Genomic DNA, 14,304 nt, shown 5'->3' with positions numbered 1-14,304 from the left:
TTCTCTTATTTCTCAGTTTTTCTTTCAAATATTGGGCCACTGTCTCCCATCCAAAGAAACAACCAAGCCAGCCTAGAGCAAAACAGCCGTGAGGCACAGAGTGGGTGAGCTTTTCCTCAAACTAACGGCTTTCTCAGAAATTAACAGGATGCTATGCTTTTATTCACTCAAGTAGGTTTTCCACTATCAGAGTCTGTGTAGTAAACAGCAGGTATTTTTCAAAGAAAATTCTGGTCACGGCGGTTTCCCTTCCTTTCTTCTTTCATGGATTCATTCATTCAACAGATATTTTGGGGGCCCCTCTGCCTGTCAGGAACTGAGCTCAGCTCAGTTGGATACCCCAGCCGACAAAGTGGACATGGCCGCCTCCCAGCTGCCTTGCGCTCTAACCAGTGGATTGCTTTCCCCAGCGTGCTCACCAGCAACAAGACGATTGCTGAGAACAAACCCCGCCAACTAGAGCTTTCTGCGCTTTCGCACACGTGTCCTCTGCCGCGACTTGGTTATCTCACCGCTCGCCTCATGCACTTTCAGACGTTGAAAACCACGCCGGCCTTGTTTTAGAGTGTGATTGCAAACCTTCAACGCCATCTTCTGGCTTACTCATTCGTCATATTGATCTACCAGAAGTGGTATTTTCTGTTATGATGAGGTGGATACAGAGAATCGCGTGTTTTAATCACTGAACTCTCGAAGTCCTCACTGCCCCAGGAGGTGGGGAGGGAGGGCTTGGCCTCACCAGTTAGCTGCTCACTGCAGACTTCCCTGTCTTAGTCACGGCTGAAACAGAAGGGAGAGAAGGTTCAGACTGGCCCTCCCCCACACGCCTGAGATCAGAGTGCCCCTCAGAGAAGACTAGACGCCCCTCCAAGTGGCGCAGCCTGTAAAGATCAGCTAGTCGGACGTGTATCCTAAACAGCCCATCGGCGTGCTCTGTGAGGGGGTGTGTACTTCAGCCACTTGTATGGATGTCCCAGTGCTGTCGTAGATGGGGCCGCAGGAGCTCGATTTTCGCTTCACATTTATCATAAAGAAACCGTAAGAAAAGTTGAATTTACCTAAATTCAGTAATTTAGAAATCAATCTTTTAAAATTATGCATTTGCATGCAAGAAATGTATTTTAGACAAACCCATACTAGATACAAAAAAACACCTTGTTTTGGATAAAACTATTTTCTCACTAACTTATTTTTCAAGAAGGGAGGAACTGTTGTTCAGTTGCTCAGCCGTGTCTGACCCTTTGTGACCCCGTGGACTAGAGCCCGCCAGGCTCCTCTGCCCATGGGATTCTCCAGGCAAGACTACTGCAGTGAGTGGCCGTTTCCTTCTCCAGGGGATCTTCCTGACCCAGGGATCGCATCCACGTCTCCGGCACTGCAGGCAGATTCTTTACCACTGAGCCACCGGGGGGCCCAGGGAGGGAGCAACGGTGCATTTCAAACAGTGCAGCTGCATGTGGCCACGGAAGCGTCTGTAGGGCAGTGGGTTCGGCACTCGTAGAAATCCAGGAAAATACTGAGACGCCTGGCGGTTATGATGACGTCCATCTAAGGTAAATATCTCCTCTCACGCTCTGTGGCTGTTTGTATATGCAGTGCTAATTATTACCTTTGACCGTGGCATCCTGTATGACAGTATTTTTATGGTGTGATTGTATTATCAGAAATATATAGTAGGCCGTGGAATTCTCTTGGCCAGAATACTGGAGTGGGTAGTCTTTCCCTTCTCCAGGGGATCTTCCCAACCCAGGAATTGAACCAGGGTCTCCTTTACCCCGCAGATTCTTTACCAACTGAGCTATCAGGGAAGCCCCTGAGTTGGTGATGGACAGGGAAGCCTGGCATGAGGCAGTCCATGGGGTCGCAGAGAGTTGGACGCGACGGAGCGACTGAGCCGAACTGACTGGTTGTACGTGCCGTGTGGTAGTTCAGTTACATACAGCGTCCTCCGCTGTCACAGCACGGCACCACCTCTAGCGTGTGCTGTGCAGCACGCTCTGGCCCTCTAGCGAGGCTGTGCGCGCGCGTCACAGGACTCGAGTGGTACACTGTGCCACTAAGGCGTCACGGCGCTCTGTGATGGCATGGGGCTGGATTCTGTAGACAGTAATGCTACTGTGTGGTGTCATTAACAGCTCGACGCTCGGGCGCGGAGGCAGCAGCCCCGGCTCAGACTCCCGAGGTCTGAACTGACGGAGGTTTTCCCTTTCGAGTTCAGAGGCGAGGCGCTCGTGGCTTTGCTGCCTCCCAGCGTCCTGTGGGAACCCAGACCCGGCACACCCCGTGTTCAACCCAAGACTCTTATCACTTAGGCGTCAACATCCAAAGAAACCTCAGAGACTCCTCCTCACTTGATCTCCAGCTGCAGCTGCCCCGGGGGCAGGGCGGGCAGCACCCAGGCCGTGCCCAGGTGAGGAGAGAGAGACGGCCCTCCGAGACCCCCGCGGCTCCCCTGGCCACGTTCCATCCTCCCCGCCGCCTGCACGGCCTTGGCTGCTGTCCAGACAGCTCCCAGGCGGGTCTGTCTGCCGGGGGCAGCACTCCCAGGGCAGCTGGGCGCCCCCTCCGGTGAGAGAGGAGAGGCAGCCTTCCCGCTGCAGAGGCTGGCCGCAGGGACCAGGGAGACTTCTCCCAACCCTAAACAGCTGTTTCCTCATCTGCTCTTAGAACCAGTGGCCTTTCAGGTTACAGTGAGTTCAGAGTAAGAAAAACGGCCTCTTCTTCAAGCCACTGGCCTAACCTCTGGTCTCCACTTCATTCTTCTCCATACAGCTCCTTCCACACTCAGAGCATCCTGCTCGCGAATATTTCATCCTCTGGGAAGTCTAACCTTATCGACCACTTCCACAGGACAGGAGTTGCAGTGGAACGCTCTGGATGGAAAAAACAGGAACCTTAAAGGCTGCTGCCACCACACACCCAGCCTAAAGGGGCTGAGCTGGACTTTCCACCGTGACAAACCCCTTGGCAATATCAACAGTGCCCCTAAAGCTGGTCTTTTTTCATGCAGGACTGTATACCCTTTTCCACTTAATTTAGTGGCCTGAGCTTCTTCAATGAGACAAGAGCAGCCTGGAGCACTCCCAGAGCCCAGGCCTGGCTGGGACCCTGTTGCCCGCAGGCACGGAGAACAACCCCCTGCCAGGCACACAGGAAACTGGGTCTGTGACTTTAATCATTTATGTGGCAGAAAGTCACAGAATCAAGGACACTGTGTGAACAGCTGTTCCCTTTAGTCTCCTTCTCATGCCGGTGTTCTGAGAAGCCTCCCGTGACGTGTCTTCCTGACTCCACATCAGCAGTGACGTGACTTGAGCAAGGGACTGTGTGCGTCTGCCAGCTCCCTTCACCAAGCCAAAAACAGGGCAAATGGTTTGCAAAGACTTTGGGCAATTTTCTGAAAGTTGAAGCAATAGGTGAAAAGCCAGTTCCTCCCATTTGCAGCTGGGTTATTCTTAAGCTCACCTCTTCTTCCAGCTGGACACCGGGGCATGCTGCCGCTTGACACGTAAGAAGTGTCACCCTGAGCCTCGCGGGTCCTGTCGGGGGCAGGCTGTGATAACTGACTCTGCCCGGCACCCAGTCCCCCCAGTCTCAGGGGCTTGGAATCACTCAGGCTGCCTCTTGTTCACATGTGATCATCACCACTCTGAGAATTCAGGCCAAGCCAGCTGCGCACACCCAGAACGTTCTTGGTCACACAATGTAGAGATGGTGCAGGTTTTCTGAGCGTCGTCTCACCACGACCCCTGCACCCTTGGTGGGAGGTGAGGACTCTCCATGGAAAGCAGGAGGGCCTGGGTGAGGCAGGAACCCGGGGCCCAGGAAGAGCGGGGGCTCTCGGTCCAGGGTGCGCGGAGGGCGGTCAGAGGAGGGCAGCAGGGGGCCTGGGTGCAGAGAGCTGGAGCTGAAATGAGGCGCTTCCAGGCACAGGGACTGGGGGTGGGGGCAGCAGGCCTCGGGGGTGGAGAGGACGCTGGGGGCACACCTCCCCAACACGGTCTCTGGGAGTGATGGCCCCATTCCTCCTAGCTGCCCCCACGCTGGCCCCTGAGCCACCTGGGCAGCCAGTGGTGAAGACTGCGACCTGCAGGTCCCGGCCCGCTCCCACCGCCGCCCCCCTGGGTGGGGCTGGTGCTCTCGCCTCCTTCCTAAGCGTGGCCGGCCGCTGGGGGTTCAGTCCTGTCTGTCTTGGTTGAAGGTCCCTGCATCGCACACCTGGTGCCCTCAGAGCCCATCCAGGAGCACTGGCCTGCATCCTGCCAGTGCCTCCCCCGGGCAGAGCTGGGGTCCTCCTCACCCCTGCCAGGCTGTCTAGGCCCCTGACCCCAGTGCCCACCCTGGAGGCACAACGGGGCTCAGTCTGAGTGCATGTTGTCTGCATCGATTCCGGACAGAGGAGCAGCAGCCTCGGTAGGAAGGGGCGCTCCTGCCTGCTCGGAGCTTCCAGGACAGGCTGTGGTTGGGCTCCGCTCAGGGACCCCGCATGCCCCCTCATCCTCACCTGTGCCCACCACGGGCTGCGCCTGGCCAGCTCCCCTGGGTCTGGTGGAGGGCCAGCACCTCTCCGGAGGTTCTAGCAGGGGAACCAAGGGTGACGGTACAGGAACTCGGGGAGCCTGGCAGTTGGGCTGGGGTCTGGAGGGGGTGTCCACGGCCGGGAAGCAGCCTCGTCCCGGTCTCCTGGAAGTTGTCGGTTCCTTGCTTGCTCTGTGCTTTCTGCGTTAGACGCCCTTGACACTCAGCTGTTTAGAGGCTTTGTACGCATTGACTGATTTTAGCTTGAGTTGCTAACCTTAATTTGGATACTAAAAATCTTTCTTTCAACTGCTCTCCACATGTTTAGCTTAAAAAATCTGAACATGTCTTCTTTTTAATGTTCTAAGGCCATTTCTGAATGAGGATGTCTCACCCTGTTTCTGAAGTGTGAGGGGGCCTGTCTGAGGACACGGGTCTCCCGCTGAGCCCGCCACGCCCCCAGGGCTGTGGGAGCAGATGACCTGGGAAGTGCGGTGTGCATTCTCGGCTCTGAGGGGAGCCAGGCCTGGGTCTTTCCTTGGAAGATATGCGCAGGGCGCCACAGACCACACTGTTCTGCCCATTCCGAGCTCGGGGGGTGCCAGTGGGGGAGTGAGACAGGTTAGGGCTCCATCTGAGAGGCAGACACTCATGAGTAGGGTCGGGGCACTGATGTCAACAGGACCTGCTGGTCCATGAAGCCACATAGCTTGCTGCAAGCCCTGGCCTCGGACCCGTCGCTGGCCTTTCTGCGAGGCCCCCGGGACCTGGCCCCACGTGCCGATTCCCTGGCTCTGCTGGTCCTGAGAAACAGTTGCCCTCTGCCCTAGCTGCCCTCCTGCCCTCCGTGCCTCCCGCATCAGAGCGCTTGCTGCCCAGCTCACCTTTGTCCAGCAACCACGGCGGGAGCAGAGGGGTGGCTGGAGCTCCCCTCGCGGAGTCCCATCTGGGTGCTGGACTTCCAGCCTTCAAAGGTCTGAACGGTCCGTGTGGCCAGGGAGACAAGGCAGGCAGGGTGCTCGTGGCCCCTGGGGAGTGACGGGGTGGGCCGGACACTGACAGCTCTCCAGCTTTCTCGAGAGCTTGTGGTGGGTGCCTTCATAAGCCTTACGCTGCCTCGGCTCCGGCGCCCGCAGCCGGGGCGGCTCTGCGGGAATGGCTGAGGTCCCCGCGGGCGCCTGCTCTCCCCCTGCTGGCCCTGCCGGTGTCCGGCTGTCCCCCCATTCTGTCCTCTCTGCTGTGTGCGGTCCCCCAGCGCCCTGGGAAGTCTGACCCCAGCAGCTCCTCCGAGGCACCCCGTGTCCAGGAGGCTCCATGGGTTACTGAAGTAGTCTGTGTCCTTCAGCCTGTTTAAACTGAGATTTGTTTTGAAACTCCCTTCAGAAAATCCCTTTCTCTTCTAAATGTTGCGCTTCTTCAACTCTTTGCAAAATCATCGTTCAAAGCCGGTAGTTGAACTGGAGTGCTCCTTTCTGCTCACTGAACTCTGTTCTGTTCTGGGTGATGCTGTCTGGAACCAGCTGTATGAGGAGCCAGCTTCCGCAGAGGTAAGGCCTCACAGCAGCTGTGCTGGCACGCCCTAGCCACGCCTCTTCGGCTCATGCACTTTGCTTGTATCTTGAACCAAGTGTCGCCAGCGTCCCTGATGGTCACAGGTGGCGAATGGATTCTTACAGGTTGTTCTCTGAAGTGTTTTTTCTGGGCGACCCTCATAGAATCTTTGGGAGGCTTAAAATTTTGCCAGTTTGTGATTTATACCAATTTTTTTTTATAAATTAATACGTCATCCCTCTGGGGGATAAATTTTTGTTGTTTCTTGACTTTGTAGCATCAATAACGAAAGTCCTCTAATCCATTCTTCTGTGCCTCCATCTTTATATATTAAAAATCCTTTTTAAAAGTTTACTAAAAAAAAAAAAAAGCTCAATGAGATTTCCCAATTCCTTCGAAGTTTCTTCCTTTTGAAAATCGAGTTCAGGGCCCATCAGCAAAGTCCTTATTTGTTTCCTTTGCATCTCAAATTAAAGCACCCAGTTGGTGAGTGTGTCTGAGTGAGTATGGTGAGTGTGCTGTTTTTTTCTGTTAGCTAACTGGATAATGCTCAGGAAAAAAAGCTTATTCTTGAAACCCTGAAAATCACGCACAGGTCTCAGTGGGTGGGCGCTTCAGTTCTTTGTGAGGAGGCCCCATGAGCCCACCCGTGTCCCTCTATCTATTCATCCTGAGGTTTCTGTTCTCGTGTCCAGGTGTCTCGACCTGCAGCAACAGAACCTCAGGCCCAGGCTTCACCACAGGCTGCAACCCCCACCGTGCAACCAGGTCTCGGAGAAGCAGAAGCAGGTGCCCCCAAGATCCAGGCCCGAGCACCTGTCCAGGTCCCGCCCTCCTCCATGGGGTCAGGGACGGTCCTCCCCTTGCAGCAGTGGACAGTCCTGTGACTTCAGGGTCCCGTCTCTCAGTAAGACTCTGCTGTGGCCCTTCTCTTGTGGGGGGCAGGGCTTGTAGAAGCAGGGACCTGAAATTGGAAGTAAGGACCCTACTCTCCCTTTCAGGCTGGAGTCATCCCTTGGATCTCTGCAGAGAAAGCCAGGAGGAGGGCCCTCCTCCCCCAGAGGAAATCTGGTCAGGCCACAGGAAGGGGGCGGCACTGAGGGAACCCAGCGTCCCAAAGATGGTGTTTGACCTGAACTTGAAGGCGTCAGTGTCACAGAGGAAGGGAAGGACGTTCGAGCTGGGGCCCTGTGGGAGAGCGTGGTCCGGACAAAGGGGGACTCGGGGAGAAAGGGCCAGGAAGCCCATGAGAGCCTCAGGGAGGGAAGCCGTGGGGCCCACGCTGTGTGGGCAGGACCCTGGCTGTCCAGTGTCACTGGGGTCCAGGGTGCAGACTTGGGCACTGGGCCCAGAACACTGCGTTCCCATCCACTTGTCTCTGGGGTCCCAGGACCACTCACTTTGGACACAGCTGGGAGAAGGGGACCGGGGGCCAGGAGGGCCACTTCACAGTGGGGGCACTAGGGGTTGGAGGAGCCGGCTCGGCCGGCAGGAGATGGGGTGCTGCTGGATCTGGGGGTGCCGAGACGCAGGTGGGGGGTGACCACGTTCAGGGTGGAGGATGGGAGCCGGATGCGGGGTCAGGGCCGTTGGGGTGGACTGTCCTCTGAAGAGCAGAGAAGTCCTCCTCAGAAGCCTGGGGGCAGTCAGACAGGCCCTGGCGGGCAGTGAGGTGGGGGGACTCCAGCCTCTCCGGCATGGTGGGTCCCCAGAGCACTCAGGCTGGAGAGTGGAGGTTAGGAGGGACATGCTCCCAAACATGGTCCTGTCACTTCCCTTCCAGGAGGTTTCCTGGCACAGCTTTGGGGTGGCCCGGATGCAAGCCACCCAAAGGCGACTTCCTTCAAGGCTCCGGGTCCTGGAAGGACACGTGCTGGGGCGGGAGGGAGGAGAGGGTCGGGGGGAAGGGCAGGGGCACCCCGAAGAGGTGGCAACTCTGGGGAGGCTCGTCCCCCAAACCGAGCCTGGACTGTGACGCTGCCCCGCCCCGGCTGCGTGTGGTCAGGGACCTGCTCCCGCAACTGTCCCCAGGTGGCCTGCCTGTGTGGGGAGGTCAGAGCTCACCACAAGGTGAACCTTTGGCTCAGGGAGCCAACCTCGCCTCTGGCCTGCAGCTGCCACACGGGGCTGCCCACAGAGAGCAGGCAGGGCGGGGCGGGTGCTAGGACTCTCCTTAGGGATGAACCCTTGAGATCAGGGGGTGCTAGGGGCACCCACGTCAACAGACGAGCGGGACACAGAGCCCCTCAGCCACCTGCCTCCTGAGAGCGGAGCCCAGCGCGACCAGCATGAAAACCACGGCGCAGGAAGAGCCCTGGGCCAGACGGTCCTTCAGGTCAGAGACCGTCGGCCTCCACTCCCGTCACTGTCCGGGCTGGTCACCCGCGCTCGCTCTCCGGAGGGTGGCCCGCGAGGGCAGGGCAGTGTCCGCACACAGCAGGCGCTCTCAGCTTGATGCCCCCTCCTGCCCCGCGTGTTTCTCTAGCCCCTCAGTCTATGCCAGCCCCACGTTCCCCTCCTTCTTGCTGTAAAAGTTCTCCTCTAATGTCTCTGATGCTAGTTACGCATCTTCACGCTGGTGTGCTTGTCTGGATTGTTTGAAGTCTGGCTTGCACTGAAGCTCTCAGCAGGGAAACCAGAATACCACTGTCAGAGTTCCAGGATGGCCTTCTGGACACGTTGGGTATTTGGGCGGAAGTACGGAGGTTTACTGGGCTTGCCAGGGTTAGAACCTACTTGCCAGGGCAGGAGGCAATGGAGACTTGGGTTCGGTCCCTGGGTCAGGAGGATCCCCTGGAGGAGGGAGCGGCCACCCACTCCAGTGTTCTTGCCTGGAGAATCCCATGGGCAGAGGAGCCTGGAGGGCTGCAGTCCGCGGGTTGTAGAGAGTCGGACACGGAGCGGCTGAGCACGTGTGCACAGAGATGTAATAAGCATAGCGAGCCTGCTGCCCCCGGCACGTTCTCAGTGGACCTTCGGTTCTCCGGTCTTCACCATGAAGAAGCTACTTTTATTAATCAACCACCAAGGACATTCTCCTGGCAGAAACCCGACGGCGCCCTCCTTTCTCTGAGTCTCGGGGCCTCTCTCTCGCTCCTCTGCAGAGGCCGACCAGCCCCTCCTCCGCCGGGGCTCAGACCTCCTGCTCCGACACCGTTGCCTTCGTCTTCCGCTGGCATCCAGCTAAATCCCTCTCCTGCTTGTCAGCATCTCCTGGCCTCACAGTTCTCTGAATCAGTCCTGGTCATCTGACCAAATACTTCGGAGATATTCGACTTCCTGATACAATCACCCTTATGACCTTGGACCCAATGGCCTATTCTATTCTCTTCAATCAGAAGCTCGAACCTCACTGATACGTCTCACCTCCACCACCTCCAGCTCCTCGTGCCTGAGTGCTGTGTCTTCTGTGGAAAAAAGCAGGTCTCGCTCCATCCCAGAATACTCTCCTTGCAGCCAGAATTTGAGTATTCACCCACAGCTCTCGAGTCTGCCTTCCTGGACTGGTCTTGTCTGTCTTGCTCGCCTTTAATGGGCTGTCTCTTTGCTTAGCAGGAGTTCCACCTCAGAGTTCACCCCACGTCTACGTGTATGGCTTCTAAAAGTCAATTAATTATGGATTTAAATTGTGAACTGCTATATTGAGGTATGAATGACATGTGAGAAGCTGTGCCTACTTAATATATATAACTTGAGTTTGGGAATAAGTATCATCTGGGACGTGATCAAGGCCACAAACATACCCATCACCTCCCACAGTCTCCTCCCATCCCTTTTATTATTACTATCGCCACTACTATTGCTGTTACTCTGCGGCAAGAACACTTAACCCAGGTCAACCGTCTCAGCCAAGTGTGAGCGCGCCACAGCGCCGGCAGCTGCAGGCCCCAGGCTCAACACCGACGCCAGGACCTGTGCGTGCAGCTGGTGCCTGCGGCTGCTGGCGCTCTCTGAGCATCACCTGCTCTCCTCCTCCGGCCTTCACGGACACTCTTTTTCCCTCTGCTGTGAGTGTGACAACTTGAGATTCTGCACACAAGTGAGGCCATGCAGGATCTGTCCTGCATCCGCCTGCCTCCCCAGGTACGAGGTCTGCCCTCCTCCCCAGGTTCGGCATCTGCCCACCTCACCGAGTACAACATCCACCTTCAAGGTCCGTCCATGATGTCGAACAATTCCCATGTATGTATATAACACATTTCTTTATCCACTCATCATAAGCATTTTTAGAAACTGTAAGACATTTTATTCGTGGAACAAATATTTCTGAGCCCCTTTAACAACATGCAAGGCCCTTCTTAGGCTGTGAGCCCAGGCATTGACAGATTGACACCCATCTTCAAACAATTGCACTTTAGGGCGTCCTGGTGGCCCAGTGGTTAAAAGCCCACCTGCCTATGCAGGAGACACAGGTTCGACCCTTGGCCTGGGAGGGCCCCACATGTCCTGGGGCAACCGAGCCCCCAGTGCGCCAGAACTTCTGAGCCTGGGCTCTGCACATACTGCAGCCCACACGCCCCAGAGCACACACTGCCCAATGAGAGAGGCCACCACATGAGAACGCTGCTCCCCATGCCTGGAGACAAGCTGCACCCAGCAGCAAAGGCCGAGAGCTGCCAAAGACACACAGACAGTGACTTAACCCCCGTCCACTCGCAAGGTGGAGGCCAATGACTAGAGTTAGCAAAAGGCCGAGAGCTGCCAAAGACACGCAGACAGTGACTTAACCCCCGTCCACTCGCAAGGTGGAGGCCAATGACTAGAGTTAGCAAAAGGCCGAGAGCTGCCAAAGACACGCAGACAGTGACTTAACCCCCGTCCACTCGCAAGGTGGAGGCCAATGACTAGAGTTAGCAAGTGCTGCAGTGGAGGGAAGTGCGTGGCTAATGAGTATAGGCATATTCTAATCTTTGATTTATGTCTTTGCCTTGCAATGCCTTATTTCCCCCGAGGTTCTAAGGGTAAGTAAGGATCATGTTTTCTAATTCTTTTCTTTCTCCAAGGACTTTCAATAGTGCTCTACATGAAGCAAGTTCTCAGGCAGGCAACAAGAGTTCAGACAGTTTTTCAAATGAGACTAAAATTAAAAAAAAGAAAACAAGACATCTGAGTTTGTACTCTCTTAAGTGTCCGTCTCCAGCTGCCACACTCGGGTGCTTTTCTCTCACGCCCCATTTCATCCTGACAGACTTTGGGGCCAAGCTGCACTGGATTGGCAAGGCTTCCCGGTGATGCCAAGCCCAGGCCAGGCTCACGAGCTTCTCTGCATCTCAACCCTCATCATCTGGTTTTAGGAGAGCAGATCATTAGAACTTTCTATGGTTTCTCAATGTTTTCTTGCCTTTCACGCCCTTGGGCTCATGATCTTGTGGAAAGTGTCAGCGCGGGGACTTTTCTGGTGTTTCCTCAGTGCAGAGTGGTTGAGGTGATGCATTTCAGCAGGAATCCCATAGAGATGTGCGTGGTCCTCTGTGAGCATCACCTCGGGGGGCTTCTTCTTCCTGGAGATGGGCCCTCCTCACCGGTTGCCACAGCTGCAGGTGCTCGCCACGATACACACTGTGCGGTCACTTTCTTTCTTTTAAACTGACCAGTCCCTGGGGAGGGATAAGTTGCCTGTCTTATCATAAGAGGTATCTTTCATAAGAGACTACGAAAACACCCTATTTTCCTCTCAAAGTCCAGCGACTTGCATCCCCAAGCAGGTCTCTCCTGTCGCGCCTCTTGCTGTGAAGTTTGCCTGTCGGTGATTCGGCCCTTTCCTCCTTTCTTCCACGTTTGTTGGCTTGAATTCTTCTGTAAGGAGGAGCTGCCTGGCTCTGTCCTTTGTTTATCTATTTATGTGTTTATATCCATCACTGTGGACTCATGGACGCTTACTTTGTTCCATAGATTAGGACCCGACAGTTGTAATCCATGGTTTGGAAGCTCCTGTGTGCTGATCGATCACACTAGGTGTGTTTGCCTGGAGGTGGGAGGGGTCGGGGCGCCTGTCCTGCCACTGCGCTCTCAGCTCCTCCCTCTCTTCCTCAAGCCGGCCAGGCTTCTGGCCCCACGCATCTCGGGTTCCTGGGTCATTTCCCCCACTCCCCCCACAGCAGGTCATGTTGCTGGAAACAGCCTTCAGGGCGGTGGGGCTTGAACTTGTTCTGAGTCTCGTTTCACAACCACAGTTGTGCCCAATCCACACCTCCTGGAGCGAGGCCTCTGCGTCCGTCCCTGGCAGAGGTGCCCCTTAGCCCCCACCCCACCCTTATCCACCCCTCACCCCTACCCTCGCCCATCCCCCTCCCCCCACCCCTGCCCGCGAATTGCTCTGGAACCACTGCCCGCATGTGAGCCACAGAAGGAATTAGGCTTTTAGGCAGTTCCAGCTTCTGCCAGCCTGGGGAGCCGGAAACTAGGAATCAAGAGTCTCATCTTTCTAAAACTAGCTGGTGAGGAAACAGAATCCAGGAGAGGGTAAGTCACCCTGCAGCACTGGGCGCTGTCAGAGCAGCCGGGACTCAGGACAGGTGTGTCTCAGGGCATCAGTGGGCAGGGCACACAGGCCACGGGTTGGCAGGGCTCCTCTGCACGCTCGTGGGGGACACACAAGCCTGCGGCGGAGGCGGGGCTGGTGGTGGTGGGCGTCCAGAGCTGAGGGCATCGACAGCTGCGGTGTTGAGAGCTTGGAGGCCTTCAGAGCCTGGGGGCATCCAGAGCTTGGGGGCATCCAGAGCTGGGGGCATCCAGAGCTGGGGGGCGTCCAGAGCTGGGGGCATCCAGAACTGGGGGCTTCCAGAGTTGGAGGGTCCAGAGCCTGGAGGCGTCCAGAACTGGGGGCTTCCAGAGTTGGAGGGTCCAGAGCCTGGAGGCATCCAGAGCTGGGGGCATCCAGAGCTGGGGGCGTACAGAACTGGAGGGTCTAGAGCTGGGGGCGGGCAGAGCTGGGGGTGGACAGAGCTGGAGGGTCTAGAGCTGGGGGCGTCCAGAGCTGGGGGCAGGCAGAGCTGGGGGCATCCAGAGCCTGGGGGCGTCCAGAACTGGGGCATCCAGAGCTGAAGGGTCCAGAGCTGGGGTTGGGCAGAGCTGGGGGTGTTCAGAGCCGGGGGGCATCCAGAGCTGGGGGGTGTCCAGAACCTGGGGGTGTCCAGAGCCTGGGGGCATCTAGAGCTGGTGGTGTCCAGAGCTGGAGGGTCTAGAGCTGGGGGCGGGCAGAGCTGGGGGTGGACAGAGCTGGAGGGTCTAGAGCTGGGGGCGTCCAGAGCTGGGGGCGGGCAGAGCCTGGGGGCATTCAGAGCTCGGGCGTCCAGAGCTGGGGTGTCGAGATCTTGGGGGCATCCAGAGCCCGGGGGCGTCCAGAACTAGGGTGTCCAGAGCTGGAGGGTCCAGAGCTGGAGGCCTCCAGAGCTGGTGGGAGGCAGAGCCGGGGGCATCTAGAGCTGGAGGGTCTAGAGCTGGGGGTGTCCAGAGCCTGGGGGCGTCCACAGCTGGGGGTGGGTAGAGCTGGGGGTGTCCAGAGCTGGGGGCGGGCAGAGCTGGGGGCGTCCAGAGCTGGGGGCAGGCAGAGCTGGGGGCGTCCAGAGCTGGGGGCGTCCAGAGCTGGGGGCGGGCAGCCCCAGGAGTGAGCGTGACTGTTGAAATTGCCTACAATGAAGGGTTTTTACTTGTATCTCTATTATGTGAGACACTCTGATACCGGACTTCTCTAAGCAAGGCCTGAGTGAACCCCGTCTCTGTTTGAGGGGGGCACCCAGGGCTCCTGGCGGACTCCTGGGTCCCTGGTGCTGGTGGTGGGAGGCAAGCTCGCAGGCACACGCGCTGTCTGTGTCAGCCTGGCCCCCGACTCGCTTCGTGAGGTGAGAGTGCAGAAAGCAGAGCGTGCACCCCGAGTCTCCCCCTGGGCCCCTGTTACTCCCTGCCCATCCGGAGGCACCACCTCACGGTTCAGACTCTGCGGGGCGCATGTGGGAGTCTGGAAACCTGCCTGGGCACCCCGCCCCCCAGATTAGGGGGAGCTCGGAGGCTCAGCCCCACCCGAAGGCTCATCACCTGGCCCTGCCAGTCTTTGACAGGAAGGTGACTTCTGTCCGAATTCCTTCTCTCGCCCAGTGGGCCTGTGTCGGCACCGCCCCTGCACAGCTCCCTTCCAGGGGCCGCGGCGCCGCAGGGCCCTCTGTGCTCTTAGCAGATCTCCAGAGGGGTGTGCCAGAACTTCTGCCTGCTCTAACGCAAAGTTTAAACAAAGGCTTC

Source organism: Capra hircus, chromosome 23, assembly GCF_001704415.2.
Source record: "Capra hircus breed San Clemente chromosome 23, ASM170441v1, whole genome shotgun sequence".
NCBI classification, from domain to species: domain Eukaryota; kingdom Metazoa; phylum Chordata; class Mammalia; order Artiodactyla; family Bovidae; genus Capra; species Capra hircus.
This window is presented reverse-complemented; position numbering follows the sequence as displayed.